Below are 17,168 nucleotides of genomic sequence, written 5' to 3'. Positions count from 1 at the left end.
AACACTTTCATAAGAAAGAAACACGGCACAAAGGAAACCCAACACCAACTTATAAAACTACATCTTATTTTTTTCACAAACGTAATTCACCAGAGGGTTCCAGAGTTATACATTATTAAGCAAATTGTAAATCACTGCTTTTAACTCAAAATGCAAACAAGCGTTGCTAACTACCGCGGTTAGCGATTACTTTGAAAACGTTTATAAAGTTCTTCCCAAAAGTGGTAGGGAGCTCACTGTGTGGCATGCCAGCACACAATTAGTCCAGATGCATTGTGGTAAATGCAGTGCATGATAACACTCACTTCAGCTGAAAGTCTTTAGCATTCACCTTTGTTGGTTCAGCTAGTGCTGTGCATCACTAGGAATGTGTTTCAGGATTTTTTTTTTAACAAAATCCACCTGAGGGTTACGGAGATATAAATTATTAAGCAAATTGTAAATCGCTGCTTTTAACCCAATACAAACAATCATGGGCAACTACTGTGGTTAGCAGTTACTTTGAAAACTTTTATACTGCTGTGTTCGGGTACTCCAGCTTGCTTTGGGCAACCAACTCCAACAGGGAGCAAGTCACAGGTGTCAATGTGGCTTAGCAGGACAGTTACCTGGCAGGCAAAGCAATCCCCAGTCCAGTTGTAGGCTCTATAGGCAAACCGCCATAGACATCAATAGACTGGTCCTGATGCAAGGGATACAGGGTGCTGAGGGCCTATGGGGAAACCGCAATAGACATCAATAGACTGGTCCTGATGCAAGGGATACAGGGTGCTGAGGGCCTATGGGGAAACCGCCATAGACATCAATAGACTGTTCCTGATGCAAGGGATACAGGGTGCTGTAGATGCTGATTCAGTCGATGGGGGACTTCTTGGGGCCACCTATCAGTCCACGGGCGGCTTTGGCCACAGGGGCCGATGTCCCTTGAAGTGCAGGTGGAATCTAGCTGAAAACCAGTTGCCACGGGTCTAATGGTCTTGGGTCTCCTTCGCCCACAGGGCAATTGAGGATGAAGGAGGGTGTTGCCATAATATCATCCTTCGCATTATCAAGCACAACCCGTCCTTAAGGGCGGAGGGCCCCTCCCACACCTTTTGGCCTCCATGAACAGTCTTATCAGGCTGGGCAAATGTCAGCCTGACACTCTTTATGATCAGGTCTAGTAGCCATCTGCTATACATACGCTAAATGCGCAGGCTCCTGGCTGCCTGAGCTGAACGTTTCCCAGCTGATGATTTCATAATCCAGTGGGTGTGACTCCTCGGCCCAGCACATCGCCTCTAGATATTCTCCTTCATGACAAGAGAGTGCATCACAGATAGACTCTGACATGGGCACCCCAGTTCTAAGCCCTGAAGTGCCCACAGTGACACCTCATCACAGAGCGGGGTGGGGTCAGCAACTTTCACCAACTACATCCCTGTCTGTGACGAGTAAGGGAGTATAAATAAATATAGAGTTGAGGTAAATCGATGTAGATTTAAGAGTAATACACCTGGATATATACTTATCTTCACAATACTGTAGTAGTCAATAATATGGATGAAATGTTGTTGTTGGATGCTATGTGATACTCGGTATTCTGATAGAGCACCTGGAGGGCTGGGACAATGGACCTTTGTTTTGGTTCATTTACAAACAAGGCGGCGGGCAGCTATCAACTGTCTGGTGCTCCTTATTCTGCAAAAGGGTGCAAGCAAGGAGGTCCAGTGCACCTGACCGCTACCCCACTCTCTAGTTGGTAGGGCAAGGAGGACACTTGGGCATCAGTGAACTGTTCAAGTCCTCATTCACCCTCACAAAAATGTCAGTGAGGAGGATTGAAAGAGCAGACAGCAACGCCCCCCCCCCCCGTGGGCAAGGCTTGGGGCGGCACGCATGATAGGTCATTACTGCCTGCAGACATTGAAGATCATCACTGCAAGAGCCCACTGATGCTTATTACTACCTGGGGACATTAAATCTCACTATTAGCTAGGGGCATTGACTTCTATTCTAGCATGGGCGTAAGATTAAAGCTTGCTACTCACTGGGGCCATTGGTGCTCATTATCATGCCTGGGGTCGTTGATATTTTATTCTGCCAGTCCATTAACAATCCTTACTGCAAGAGGCCACTGATGCTTATTACTACCTGGGGACATTAAATCTCACTATTAGCTAGGGGCATTGGCTTCCATTCTAGCATGGGCCTAAGTTTAAAGCTTGCTACTCACTGGGGCCATTGGTGCTCATTATCATGCCTGGGGTCGTTGATATTTTATTCTGCCAGTCCATTAACAATCCTTACTGCAAGAGGCCACTGATGCTTATTACTACCTGGGGACATTAAATCTCACTATTAGCTAGGGGCATTGACTTCCATTCTAGCATGGGCCTAAGTTTAAAGCTTGCTACTCACTGGGGCCATTGGTGCTCATTATCATGCCTGGGGTCGTTGATATTTTATTCTGCCAGTCCATTAACAATCCTTACTGCCTGGAGTCACTGAATTTCATTTTATTACCGTGTGAACCCTCAGAGGTTTTCTAGCACCTAGTCCCACTTTAAGCCTCATTTGTGCCTGGGGCTAATGCAGCTCATTCCTACCAGGGCCCATTGATCCACTTTAAGGCCTAGATGCGTTCACCATAGAGCATAGGATTTACAAAAAAAATACTTCACAAGTTTATTTGGCTGGGATTTACAAACAGCTACAACACAGAATCAAAAAAGATGGGAAACTGAGCAGTTCAGGTATTAACTTAAATTTCACGCCCTTATCACCTTTAATCAATACATTGACTAAAGACGATGTGTAGTGATTCCAGAGGACTGAGCCCAGAGTATGGTCTCCTATCTTGGCTTTCGCCCAGTGCCAAATGCACATGGATGAAGGCCAAGCATGTTGGGGCCACGGGTTGTCATTGAGTGCAGGACATACCCCGGACATCCCTGTGCCCTTTAGGTATTGTACATGGCCTAATGCCTTAACAATGTTAGCAGTGTGCCTTCTATCAAGGAGGAAATTGGCCACCTATAAAGGAAGCATTCTCAATAGTAATTTCCCCCTTCAATTTTTTTCTTATTCTATCTTTCTTATCTATACATATATATATATATATAAACAAAAATGTTTTAAATGTAAGGCGTGCCAACATGGAATGAATGGCACGAATTTAATTTTTTTTTTTAAATAAAACTATTTTCATCAAAAGTTTTTTTACCTGTAGATCATATTTTGTTGTCTATTTATTAAAGTATGACTATCCAAAGGTGTACATAGATAGTACAACTTTACCAGTGTACAAAAGAATTTTAAAGAGAGCAATTTTAAACAAAGATAGAACTTACTCAGTCGCAAGACACTTTGAGAAGTATCATCAAAGCAATCCCTCCAGCCTACAGTATAGCTGTATAGCAGAAATTCCCCGTAAAAAGAGAGGAGGAGATAGGGAAAAAGAACTCAGGATGTTGGAAACCTATTATATTTTGGAGTTCAATAGTAATGAACCTCATGGACTGAATGTAGAGGAGGACCTTTATACATGTCTACACTAAGGTTGTTGAGAGGGGGAAGTTCAAGGGTAAAACTGCACAAAATGAGACCTTCCTGTTTTTATATATTGATATGGTAAGAATGTGAGGAAGAGGGATATGAAAGGATTAGATGATTGCTGTACATAAAAGAAAAAATAGTTTCTAAGATGGAACTTTTTATATGTACAGTTTCTTTTCATTATTTTAAACAGATGAAAACGTTTTTAAGGGGTAGTTTTTGTATATCGGTTTTAGATATTTTAGGATATTGATAGTGTTAGAAGCACTTGCACTTTAAATTTTGGAATATATAATGATATTTTAATTATATATTTTTTATAAGGTGTTTTAACAAGTATATGAAATATGTATAATAATATATTGTGAAGCACTTGCAGTTTCAGTGACCAATTTGCACTAAGCACTAGCACTTTAATAATTGAAAAGTTTTTTACGATATATGTAATTGAAAAATAATCTTTTTTACTCCCCGTTAACTTTGAAACGGTTGAAATATATGTAGAACATATAATTTGAGGAATTAGAGGTTGCTAAAACATAAACATGGCTCAGTTAGAATTGGATGTTCGTTTGTCTATTCTTTGAGACTGATATGTGAAATTTGACCGGGTATCTGGATTATAATTGTAAGGGACTTGGAGTCTCTACTAGATATAAAAATCCAGGAAGGTAAAGCACAAGTACGGCTTGAACAACCAGTATGGAAATTCCGTGCAACTGAATGCAGTAATAACTGAAACAAATGGAACTATCCTTGTAATTTGTTTATTATGTGCACTTTGCATGTTCTAATATGGCCGCCGTTGTAACAGAAAAAAGCGTGCTGGCTAATGTTTCACAATCCTTGTAGTCCCTCCTCAATGTTCTTGCTTTTTGAAAGTGAGTATTTTAAGGAAATAATTATGGCGCTCAGAGATCGTGCGCATGGCAGCTGAAGACTGCTGAAACGCGTTGATGTTTGTCATTTAAATAAAAACAGAGTGACCTAACCTGTCTGGGAGTGCTGGACGATTATTTCCGGAGAAGGAGGATATCTTATTCCGAATATATATATATATATTGTAGGAGAGTAGGATCTGCTTCACATGGGTACCACCACTTTTTGCTGGTGTTTCACTGTTTTTCGACCTTAGTCTGGCTGTGGCCCTGCTAATCAGGACCCCAGCCTAGCTGCTTCCTCTCTAAAATAGTTTCCATGTACATTAGGTACATATCTAATTGGATTCTGGAGTGCCTTATAAGCCCCTGGTATAAGGTATACTATGTACCTAGGGCATAGGTACCTCAGTGGCCAACCAGAGGCAGAAGCATGTATTATGCCACCCCTGGGAAGCACTCCAAAATGGCACCACAGGTCTGCTACTGCAGCTTGGGTAAGGGTGTGCTTGCACCCCTTACAGTGGTATAGGCTACCTATATCACTACCATTGCACACACATATAAAACCTATAATTCACTCCTATGGCAGGCCTTAACAATCCTGATGGCAGAGTGCTTGGTTTTTATGTGAGAGGGTGCCCCTGCATGAGCAGAGCCCCTGTGCAGCATTCGGAGTACCTCCTCTGATGCTGTTTGTGGTGCAACCTGACCTTTATACTCTTAAGTGCATTATAACCTCGCGGTAAATGCTAACTTTGGGATGGCTGCACAGGAACATGTCGTGTTTGGTGTCAAACGCTTTGGAATACTACCCCCCCCCCCCCCCCCGCCTCCTGCTGCTGACCGAAACTCCAGCAGGGAAGACCTGGACAATAGGTTTCCTGTCCCAGGGAGGTGTGACCACCTCCCTAGACAGGCAGATGTGTATTGGGGCTGGGCGGGAGCACTCTCTGGTGCTTTGAAGTCCTGCACTGGGGGCACACTTGGTGTCCCTGTGCATAGTCCAGTTCAAACCGGTTGCAGGGGCTACCTGCCCCTGCTATGGCGTGAAACTGGACAAAGGAAATGGGTGTAACCACCCCGCTTTCCAAACCCTCCCATAGGTGGGTCCCTAGAGTATGTCCAGCCCCCAAACTTAGTATAAGTATGGGAACCCAGTCCTTGCGACTTTAGATTACCCTGGACGAAACTCTGCAACATATATCCTGGACCTTCGACGTTCTACTTTGACTAGAAGACTGAAGAAATCTCGATTGGGGTCAAGGAGTGACTCCCCTGCTTGGCAGGCACCAAAGAAGCAACTGACCGGTCTGCATCGCTGAAGCTCCCGTCGGACGCCGAAGTCTTTGCATCACCAGAGGTGGATTTCCAGACTTCCCCGAGGCTACCCTAAGTCCACAGCAAAGCTGAGGCCTGTGGCTATCATGGGTGACGTGGAACCGTGACCCCTGGACACCGTGAACTTTTGCAGCAACACTATCTTCCTGGTCTTCCTCGAAGTTGTGCTTTGGGCTCCGAGTAGCCCCAGCCTTGAGCAGCTCCTGCACCAAAGATTGCTGGCCTCCACTTCACAAGTGACCCGTGGGCCAGTTTCAAGTGCGACCGCTCGAGGCTCCTTCGCGATCGCTAGCCCGTTGGCTAGAAGGTCCCCACGAAGGCAACTCCTCTTCTAATTGGGCTTTCCTGGCTGCTCCAGACGTGCCCCGACTTACCCTCACTGGGTGAGTCCCTCAGACCTTGCTGGTCTGCACCGCAGTCCTTTATCTGATTTCCAGTAACTTGCCGTTGCCAAGGCTTGTTGGGTCTAATCTGGTCGCCGACACCGCAGCACTCAACAGACTTAGTGGGACAGCTCGAGTCCAGCTCCTGGTCATCATCGGTGCCTCCTGGACCTCGTGGCTGAAGAGTCAAGACACCCATCAACTCACCTGAAGCACCCGACATCTGTGGGCATTGGTCCATCCTGCCCTCGGTCACTGGCAAGTGACCCAGACTCTGTCCCCTCTGCTTTCAGGTTCCTTCCATCCTGCATCCAGGCTTGGATCTCTTCGGACACTTCTCCTCTTCACAGCAACAGCACTTCTTCGCCAGCTTCCATTGAAATCGACGACGCGACCCGACACCAAAAGACACCTATGCACCCGGCTTCTCTGGGTGAGGTAACACAAGTACTCCGGTGCTCCCGTGGGTGCTAGCCCTAGAACTTCCTAAGTCCAAAAGGGTTTGGTCCTAACTCGATTCTAAGTGTCCCTGTAAGTTTGTAGTTCTCTCAGGACCCACACCTGCACTCTGACTACACGAGATAAGACTGAATAGACACGGAATAAAGTAGGTTGGTGGTTTATTGAGGTTATGGACAAGGTCTGGGTATAGTAACTTAGGAGTCCGTATAGGGAAGGGAGGAACAGAAAAACATTAACGATCCAGGACATTAGAGAAGCAACAAAACAGTTCCGGTAGCCACTTCCATAAGTCTCTCTTGCGTGAAGGCTTCCAGGCGATTCCTTTATAGTTTGCTCGGTTTGGTTTGGCGTCCCCGGTATGTAAAGAAACAGAAAAGAACAACCTCCCGTCAGTATTTTGACCTTTAGACTCTTAATGGGTGTGATTGACCCTTCACCATTTTGTCACCACGGTATGTGAGGGTAGGGAGTGTGAGGAGTGGGGTATTCTGACTAGTGCCCTGTTTTACTCGGTCTCCCAGCTTTCACCCTCCCAGTCAGCACTTTGAAATAATTCAGGAAAGACACTGACCTGGAGCCACAGTCCTCCAGGACCGTAGCGTTGGGAGTCTTGGCGTTCTCTCCCTCCGAGGGATGGCTGGACTCTGCAGGGATCTCGGTTGGGGCCTCGCCGCCCGTCGGGGCTTCTTCCCGGTTGTTCCCTTGGGGCTGCTCGGTGTCCGCTGCTGTCTTTGCCGCTGATTCGTACTCCTCCGCTTCTTCGCTCTCTGTCGTCTCCTCACTCGCTGTTCTCTCCTCCTCCGCTTCCTCCCCCTCCTCTCGTCCGCCCGTCTTATCGCGAGCCGAGCGATCCGCCCCCATCTGGAGGACTAGACCGCCACAGTTCCCTCCATGGAACTCGGCTGCCGCCATCTTGAAGGGCACGGAAGCGGCGGCTTCCGAACAGCCCGTATCACAGTCCCAAATCTTTAAATTTCCAACCGCGACATTGCCCATAGAAGCTAACGGGAACCCAACGTGTGGTTACACACTGCACATGGCCTCCGTGGGTCCCCTGTGTCACTAACATGGGTGGTTCCTTGTGGTCCCAGCGATTCTAAAGGCTCTAGGCCTTGTGTCTAGTTCAGTCGTGGTTGTTATACCACTTTATTGGTATATGGTTTGGTACGCCCCTTGGGCCCAAATGTGTATTTGTGCTATTACTGTTGATTGCTAACTTGTAAACAAAGTACTTCGAACTCCAGCCTCATAAAGAGACTAGAGGGGTGTGTTTTATCTTAAATACATATATTTTAAATATATACCGGGTGTGGTTGGCCTTTCATTTGGTCATTCAAGAGATTATAGACTGGTAAAACAAGCTGCTTTACATTCCTACAAGCCTGAAGGCTGCTCTCCATAGCTACCACTAGGATAGCTTTCAGTAAGGTTGTCTTTAACCTATCACCATAAGGGGTTGTTAGGCCTGATACAAGGTGCCCACTAGAACTAGTGGACAGCATATATCAGGCCAACTTCTCACATATATATTCACAGAAAAACCAAAGATTAAAGTAACGTTATAGGTAGGTGAATGTCAGTGATAGCATTAACATTTTGAACTTATAAAAAACACAGAAACTCACCAGTTATAGTTAGCAGCACTAAGTACTATAACTTGCACCCCCATGCACTGCTAGTGATCTCACACACAACATCACTCATGACATGTTCTATGACATAATTGGTGATATCACTGGTAGCATCATTCAATGAGTGTGTTTGTTTTATAGTTCACATAGTGGTGGGTAACTACTATATTGCTTTTCTACCTAATTTTGTACAGCCTGCGTCCAGATAATTGGTATAAGTGTTTACAGAACGCATGTGCAACTAATGCACCATAGGTGTATAGAGGTATTGAAATTGTTTTAAATCTTTGTATTGAAGAGTAACTTTGTGTGCAGGTGACAGCCTTAAGTTATTAGAATCGTCCCAGCATGACATGTTTTACATATGCTTGTTTTGCTTCAGAGAATGGGCTATCTGTAGAGTTTTCACCATAGACCAAAGCTATTAATACTCAGTGGTGTATTTTTCATGAGAGTTTCACTGTCTGCAAACAGTGTGGCACCGAGTAAACTCTGTGCATAGAGTGAGCACTGTTAAAGGTCCATAGCAGGGCATTAATTATGTAACAAGCTTTGAGTATTTGGATGAACTTGGTTTTCCCTGAACAGTTGTATACAGATTCAACACTGTGTTCAGGATAGGTTACCCTTTCATCTGTGGTTCGTAGTCAGCATGAACTCGGCTACCCATGAAGTGTATGATATAGGGTTAATGTTCCAAATAACACAAGCTTCCTTTACCTATGGGGGTTGTATGTATGATAGCAGTAATGATGCTTCATATTATTCTGAGCTATTTTGCATTTACTTTCACTGCTCGAATGGTGTACCCGTTTAAAGAGCAATGTGTACAAAGCTTGGATGCTGTCATCAGTAATGTCGTGGGTGATGTCACCAATGATGTCATTGAGATGTCATCAGTGAAGTCAAATGATGTCAGAGAATATCTCATGAGTGATGTCATATGTGAGGTCACAAGCAGTGCATGGGGGTACAAGTTATAGCTAGCGCTGCTAACTATAACTGGTGACTGTGTTTTTTTTGTTCACAATGTTAATGCTATCACTGACATATTCACCTAACTATAACTTTACTTTAACCTTTGCGTTTTTCCAGTGAATTTCTATTTTTTTGTAATGTAAAGTAATAATTACCATACATAAATGCAACCAACCGCTACGCATGGCCTTTGGCCATGCCCAGCAGAGGGTTGGCTGCATGGCCTGGCCGTGCCCAGCAGAGGGTTGGCTGCATGGCCTTTGGCCGTGCCCAGCACAGGGTTGGCTGCATGGCCTTTGGCCGTGCCCAGTGCAGGCTTGGCTGCATGGCCTTTGGCCGTGCCCAGCACAGAGTTGGCTGCATGGCCTTTGGCCGAGCCCCGTGCAGGGTTGGCTGCATGGCCTCTGGCCGTGCCCAGCAGAGGGTTGACTGCATGGCCTTCGGCCGTGCCCAGCACACGGTTGGCTGCATGGCCTTAGGCCGTGCCCAGCAGAGGGTTGGCTGCATGGCCTAGCTGTGCCCAGCAGAAGGTTGGCTGCATGGCCTTTGGCCGTGCCCAGCAGAGGGTTGGCTGCATGGCCTGGCCGTGCACAGTAGAGGGCTGGCTGCATGGTCTTTGGCTCTGCCCAGCACAGGGTTAGCTGCATGGCTTTTGGCCGTGCCCAGCAGAGGGTTGGCTGCATGGCCTGGTCATGTTGGCTGCATGGCCTGGCTGTGCCCTGTACAGGGTTGGCTGCATGGCCTGGCCGTGTCCAGCACAGGGTTGGCTGCATGGCCTGGCCATGCCAGCACAGGATTGGCTGCATGGCTTGGCCGTGCGCAGTAGAGGGTTGGCCACAGGGCCTGGCCCTGGGGACCCCATCTCCCAGGCCATTTTTTTCTTTATTAAAGGGTCAAGGGGCGCGCAGCCCCCCTCTCCAAGCCATTATCGGCCCCAGGAACCCCATCCTCCAGGGCCACTTATTTAAATTAAGGGTGACCCCCTTTTTCCAAGCCTTGTTAGTCCCTGGGAACCCCATCCCCAGGACCACTCCTTTAAATAAAGGGGCGAGGGTGCGCGTGGCCCTACACCCCTGGCCAATTTTGGCCCTGGAGACCCCATCCCCGAGGTCCTGGCGTAATTTTTATGGGGAAGGGGGCACATGTCCCTCTCTCCAGGCTGATTTCAGTCTTAGGGATCCCATTTCCCAGGGCCTGGCTTTATTATCAGGGAGAGGGAGGTACGCGGCCCCCCTCCCCAGGCTGATTTTGGCAACAGGGACCCATCCTCCAGGTCCCTGTAGCATTTTTAAGGAGGGGGGGTGCAAGTTGCCCCTCTCAGAGCCAATTACAGCCTGGGAACGGGATTCTCATGCCCAGGGCCGGGCACCATTTAGAAGGGGGAGATGGGCACGCGGCCCCTCCACGGGCCATTGTCGGCCCTGGTGACTCCATCCACCGGGCCCCAGCACCATTTTGAAATGGGAGAGGGGCACATACCCCCCTCCCCGGTCCAATTTCTTCCCTGTGACCCCCTTCCCCCGGGCCCAGCACCATTTTAAAGGAGATGGGGACACACAGCCCCCTCAGGCCAAGAACGGACCCAAGGGCCGCATCTGCTGAGGCCGGGCACAACCATAGGTGGGCACCCACCATACTGTTGTTGGGGTCTGCAGGGGGAGCCCCAAGGGCCTCCCTGCCTCGGACAGCCCCTCACATCCAGCGAGAGCCAACATTGCTCCCGCAGGGAGCAGATGATAACGCTACTCCCTACGAGGGAGCCATATTTAGAACTGTTTATCTGCCCGTATCACTGCAGGTAGAGAAACAGATCTAAAACCCGCTCCCAGTGGGTGTCAGAATTTTTCAAGCTCCCACCCGCTGGGAGCGGACTTGGTGTTTGTTCCCGCTTGGTGGGAAGTTTAAAAATGCTCCCGCCAAGCGAGAGCAAACACAGGTTTCCCTGCCCCACCACCGCGGACAGAGAAATCACTATGTCCCGGGGGTGGGCTGCCCAGGACGGGGGCTGGAGTTTCCATGGCCGTTAATGGCTCAGGGCAGGGGTCCCCCTTCCTTAAAATAATCGGCCTAAGGGGTTGACTCCCAGGGCCTTTTAGGGTTAGGGAGGGGGCCGCGCTGCCCCATCCCCATTTTCTTACATCTTTCCCCAGGGGTGGGCTCCCCGTGGCCTCTCAAGGCATGGGAGGGGAGCCACATGGCCCCCTCACCTTACAAAGTATATTCATCCCTGGGGTGGGCTCCCCAGGGCCTCTTGAGGCACAAGAAGTGGGGGCCACGTGGGCACCTCTCCCCATAGAAATTAATGTTGGCCCTGGGGTGGCTGTAGGAACATTTTGAGGCACAGGGAGGGGGGCGCGCAGCCCCAGCCCTATTTTCTTAAATGTTTCTCCAAGGATAGGTACCCCGGGGCCGCTCGAGGCATGGAGACGAGGGCCATGTGCCCCCCTCCCCATACAAATTATATTTAGTTCCCGGGATGGCCTCCCTGGGGCCTCTTGAGGTATAAGATGTGGGGCCCACGTGTGCCCCTTCCCCATAAAGTGTAATTGTGGCCCTGGGTGGGCTTCCCGGGGCCCCTGACAGCTCAGGATATTGCACGGCAGGCCATGGTTCAGCAGCGATGCTGCCCGCTTCATTCTTGGGGGCAGCAGTGGAGCCCGCAAGGCATTTCTCTCCTCATTGGGCACGTCGAAGTGCTGCGTGGCGGCCCACTGTTGCTGTTCTGGCGTCGCGGGTGCATCTCGCGACGCCTAATCCTTTTTGGTGTCGGGCACACCACAGACCTATGCGACGGCCTGTTGTATAATATTTTTGCATATTAGGAATGTAGCAGCTCTAATTTTGGGATTGTGGCTTCCTATATAACACTTGTGGGGCACTATTTACTTACCTCTTCACTTGGTGTGACATTTTTCCTTGCTACTCTTCACTATTCTTTGGAGCCATCTTGTTGCTTGTTCCTCTTTCCATGCTTCCACAGTCCTGGTCCCAGAAGACCTTGGGGAGGTTTGTTCTACCATTCTAAGATGGCAACCTTTTCTGTTCTGTTGATCACTCCTTTCCCCAAGATGGCGACTGTTTACTTCCTGTTCAGTCACTTCCTTTTCATGAGTATATGTGAGGCTGAACCTTTCCTTTCTGTATTTTGCAACACTCCTTGCTCCTGCTGGCGTGTCCTCGCTTCTGTTGGTGCCTTTGCTCCTATTTGGTGTACTTTTCCTTCCCTTTGGCGCACCTTTGTTTCCTGCTGGTGCCTCCTGTTCCAGTTTGGGTTTCCTTGAAGCCATTCACTCTTTCTTAGAATTCTGGTCTTCAATTTCCATCTCCTCGTTTGGTGTCTCCCCTTGCTCCTTGATTTTCTCCTTCCTTTCCATTCCTGGAGTCTCCACCTTCTTCAGAGGTTTTTCCCTACATTTTTTTTTCTCTTGGAACTTCTTCTGGAAGGCACTGTCTGCTTAGGCGTTTTCATTGTCTGTAGCACCATGGCCTCCAGAAAGGGTCGCCTATACCTTGGACAGACCAGAACCTTCAAGAACCAAAGTCGAGAACGTTCCCAGCACACTAAGACCAGTAAGAAAGATTCCAAACGGGACACAGGGAGGGAGGCCCCGCAGCCCCCCCCCCTCCCAAAATAAACAGTTTTCAGTCCCTACCCTGCCCCCAAGTCTTTTAATGACTGCCAGCAACATTTTTCTCATGTTGCTGGCAGCCAATCAGAGCGCTCATTCTCATGGGAGTCTGACTCTCGCGGAACCGAGATGTCACAAGGGAAATAAAGCTCCCTGGGCCAATCAGAATGTTCTATTTTTAAACTGGCACTCCCGTGAGTGTATCTGAGACTCTTGTGAGCCCAACCATCCAAATATCTGTATTACTCTTAATATCTCAAAAACTACAGAACAGATTTACACCAAATCACAAAAAACACAATCTATGGACCAAGATCTGGCTTCCTGACGAATTTGGTGTAATTCTGTTCAGCAGTTTTTGCTGTAGCCGGTCTTAAAGAAGTCTATGGAAAATGCATGGGGATTTTGTGTTTTGGGACCCCCCTCCCTTTTTTTCTCAGCCCCTGCTCGATGGATCATCTCAAAACTTTTCAGGAAGGAGCATGGATGTCGAGTCATCAAAATGCCAGGGGTAGCAGAAGTGACATGACATGCTATGTGACCCCTTCCTGATGTCACAGAAAGTGATATTACATGACCTTTGGCCTGATGACATCACCTGCCAGCACAACCCATCCCAATGATGTTATAGGAAGTGACATCACACAAACATTGACATGGTAACATCACAGGATGTTACATCACCTGCCCCTTGGACCCCCATGCAATCAAAGAAAGTGACATTGCATGACCTTTGGCATGGTGCTATCACAGGAAGTGATGCATCTAACTTTACATCACAAACAGAGGCTGGAAAATCTCTACAAAAGAAGTACCCTATAAACAGACATACTTCAAATCCTATTGACAATGCAGCTGCATACATTGTTTTAGGTAGTATCTTCAGATATACAATTATAATAATGTAGCATTGATTAATAAACTATCAAATAGTGTACAACAATGAAACATCTGCAAGTTTAAATCAGCCATTATCTTTTAAAGTGGGAAGGTTGATGGGCCTATAATGTTCAAAACAAGTTCACTTTATCATTTGTTTTAGAAACTAAGAGGACCGTATAATTAAATCTCGGTCGTGGAGTGTAGGTAACAGCGCTATTTAATGCAGGTCAAGTTTTCCCAGCATCCTTCCTTCCCATGGCAAGGTATACATATTTCAAAACATGTGGAGCCATAGAACCCTTCCTGGCTTACCAGGCTTAGGGCATGGCACGGTACACAGCACATAACAGTGAGGAAACATCGGATACTGGACAGTGAGGAAACATCAGACCATGGAGGGCAGGAGGGAGGGGGCAGGTGCATGGACTCAGACAACAGAGGGCAGGGAGACAGTGGGTATGGCCAGCAAGCTAACTGTGCTGGGCAGGCAGGAAGGGCAGTGGCAGAACAACAGCCACACAGGGCTGGACGTGTTGGAAGGGGTATGGACTTGGACAATTAAAGGCAAGGAGGAGGAGGGTTAGGGCCAGCAAGTTTAGACGGGGGCAGCACAATGGACAATGCCGGGCTAGACCCAGCGTCCAGCCCCCTGCCGTGCTTTACAATAAAATCTTACTTTATGTTACAAAAACTCTGGAAATTCAATGAAAAAAACAAAGGTTAAAGTGACATTATAGTTGGGAATTGTAAGAATAGCTAAGTTTACATTAACAAAACCTTAGAAAGTCACTGGAAAAAGCAAAGGTTAAAGGGATGTTATAGTTAGGCGACAATGTCACATAAAACATACCATTTGAAACTGACAAAGCCACTAAAATTCACCGTAAAGTAACTACTATTTGTGCCCTCATCTTGCACTGCTCGGAAAAGAAAGTGAGAGATCATTTTATCAGAAGGGATCTTGGGAGTTGGGGCCTTTGCAGTTGAGCACACAGCTCATTCCGTAAAACGTCTCTGGCTGTTTTCTTGCTCTGGTTGGCTAGAGAGTGAGGAAGGTGGCCCAGCCATAGTGAAGTGAGGCGGGAAGCTTGAATGTCTCTCACTGCTGGGGACGGGAGGAGAACCACACGCATCACCCAAAATTATTAAGAGCCGTATTAGGAATTCTGATGGATACATCTGCCAGTGGACTCCTCCCCTTGTGAATATCCCCTGCGCCAGCATTCCACGGAATTTTTTCCCCAGCTCTCTACGCCGACGTGGACGTCATAATACCTCGGCTCCGCTCGCGACTCCGTATAATTCAGGTATTGCCCCATTAAAGTATTACCAATGTGTTTAGAAGTGCTCTTGCAGTCCTGGTAAACGTCCCTCTAAAGTGGCAGCCAGGGCTACCTCCTTAGAAGTGACAGTACTCACTGTGACAGTATCTCCTAGTATGTATTATATGTTTTATAAACAACCTAGCGTTCTCCACAGTTTGGGGGAGGGCATGTGTAAAGTACCGATGCTGAAGCAGGAAGATGATTTTAAAGAATTTATTTAAATTCTTGAGCAGAGACACAGTGCATCTTAACAGGTGAAGTATTCTCAACAACTGTCTCCTCTGGAACATAGAACACAAGACATAGCACGCAGGCATGCCGTGTTCCATGCTCCAACAGGAAACAGCACGAGACTGCACGAGATAACCATGAAGCACAAAAAGAATAGGCAAAATGTAACACACTTCCCCTCCTACACAAACAAAAGGAAAAATTAAGACAGCAACCTCAACGGTAACTTTCTTTCCCTGACATTGCTCTTAACTCTGGATGCTACAGATTGTGGAGGAAGAGAAACATCAGATTGTGGAGGAAAAGGAACATCAGAATGTGGAGGAAAAGAAACATCATTTAAAACATCACAGGACCTCTGAAAAACAGAAGACTTATCATTATGTACATTATTACATTTTGCAACCCTTCTAACATTCCAGACTCTACCATCCTGGGTAATGACAGTATTCTTGCAAACCTTTACTATCTTGACAGGATGATAAAATTTGGAATAGCCTTTAACTAAGAAACCAGGTTTTCTGATTCTGACCCACTCCCCCACCACAAAATCAGGAACTCTGACCTTCATACCAGAGTCAAACCTCTTTTTCATAGCCAGTTGTTTAACCTCAACCCGTTTGGCAACCACCTTAACATCAGTGGTGTCATTGGTTCTATTGATTTTCTTTATCCACCATGGACAAATGTCAGATGAAGGTTCTCTCCCTTTCAACAATCTGAATGGACTCACACCGGTAACTGAATGTGGTGTAATACGATACATCCATAAACTCTTCCTAACACCCTCTAACCAAGGCTCAGTAGAACTGAGAGCCAAATGAACAGCTTCCTTAAGAACCCGGTTAAATCGTTCCACCTGACCATTTTCTCTAGGCTCATACAAAGAAGTAGTCAAGTGTTTGACATTACACATTTTAAAAAACAATTCCATTTCATGCGATGTAAGTTGTACCCCATTGTCAGTCACAATTTCCTCAGGATAACCTTCATGTGCAAAAATTTCCTTAAAGAAAGTGATAATTACTTGGGAAGAAGCATTAGCCACAAATTTGACTTCTGGCCACTTAGAATGATAGTCAATCATGACCAAAGCAAAACGAGCACTTGAAGGTAAATCTCTAAAAGGCCCAGAGATGTCAAATGCCACCTTTTGCCAAGGAAAATCCGGCCATGAAACAGGTTTGAGTGGAGCAGACGAGGTATGAAGCATACGATCACTGTTGATGCATTCCTGACACTCCCTGACAGACTTATCCACCATTTTATCAAGACCAGGCCACCAAAAATTGCCTCTGATAAGACGCTTCATAGATGACATCCCTAAATGAGTCTGATGAGTAAGAAGCAAAATTTTCTTCTGCATAGACCCAGGAGGAATAATCTTGCCCCCTTTGAAAAGCAAGCCATCACTTTCCTCAATATCAGAAGATATGCGACAAAACGGGGCAAGATCAGCAGACGCGAATTTCTCTTTAGGCCAACCATTTCTGACACAATCAAGTATCTTTTGGCATAACGGATCATTACTCATCTCCACCATCCAATCATCCTCAGATAACTTCAAAAACTCATCAGAAACAAAATCTTTGATAGAAGCAACAACATCCATATCTTGTTCAACACAAGATACTTTCACGTCCTGGCATGGTAACCTAGACAGAAAATCAGCAGTAACATTGCTTTTACCAGGTACATATACCACTTCAAAATCATACTCTTGGAGACGAGAAGTAAGACGTGCAATACGAGCCGTAGAATTCCAACCACCCCCAGGAGATAAAATCCCAACAAGAGGTTTATGATCAGTCCTAAGTGTAAACCTATTCCCCCAAACATAATTACGAAAATGCTCAACCGCCCAAATACAGGCCAATAGCTCCTTTTCAAT

Source organism: Triturus cristatus, chromosome 9 (assembly GCF_964204655.1).
Source record: "Triturus cristatus chromosome 9, aTriCri1.1, whole genome shotgun sequence".
In the NCBI taxonomy this organism is placed as follows: Eukaryota; Metazoa; Chordata; class Amphibia; order Caudata; family Salamandridae; genus Triturus; species Triturus cristatus.
Note: the sequence above shows the minus strand (reverse complement) of the source record.